Consider the following 543-nt stretch of genomic DNA (forward strand, 5'->3'; position numbering starts at 1 on the left):
TGTGTGTGTGTGTGCATGTGTGTGTGTGTTTGTGTGTGTGTGTTTGTGTGTCTGTGTTTGTCCCCCCCCACCATCGCTTGACAACTGATGTTGGTGTGTTCACGTCCCCGTAACTTAGCGGTTCTGCAAAAGAGACCGATAGAATAAGTACTAGGCTTGCAAAAAATAAGTACTGGGGTCTATTTCTTCGATTAAAGGCGGTGCTCCAGCATGGCTGCAGTCAAATGGCTGAAACAAAAGAATAAAAGAATAGATAGATAGATAGATAGATAGATAGATAGATAGATAGATAGATAGATAGATAGATGGGTGCGAAATGTAACTTGTTGATGCAGAACCACATAAAAAGTTTCAGTACCACACTGTAGAATGTAGAGGTAGCTCTGAAAACTAAGACAAGATGCATGGCGTGTAAAAAACCCTACAAGCAAATGTTTGTACATATATGTGGGTGGAGGTCCACATCAATAAATGTGTCATAAATGTAATAAGCATGAATATATGAAGGGAAAACAATAAATAATTTATTATGACAGATGTTAA

This window comes from Octopus bimaculoides, chromosome 5 (genome assembly GCF_001194135.2).
Source record: "Octopus bimaculoides isolate UCB-OBI-ISO-001 chromosome 5, ASM119413v2, whole genome shotgun sequence".
Taxonomy (NCBI): Eukaryota; Metazoa; Mollusca; class Cephalopoda; order Octopoda; family Octopodidae; genus Octopus; species Octopus bimaculoides.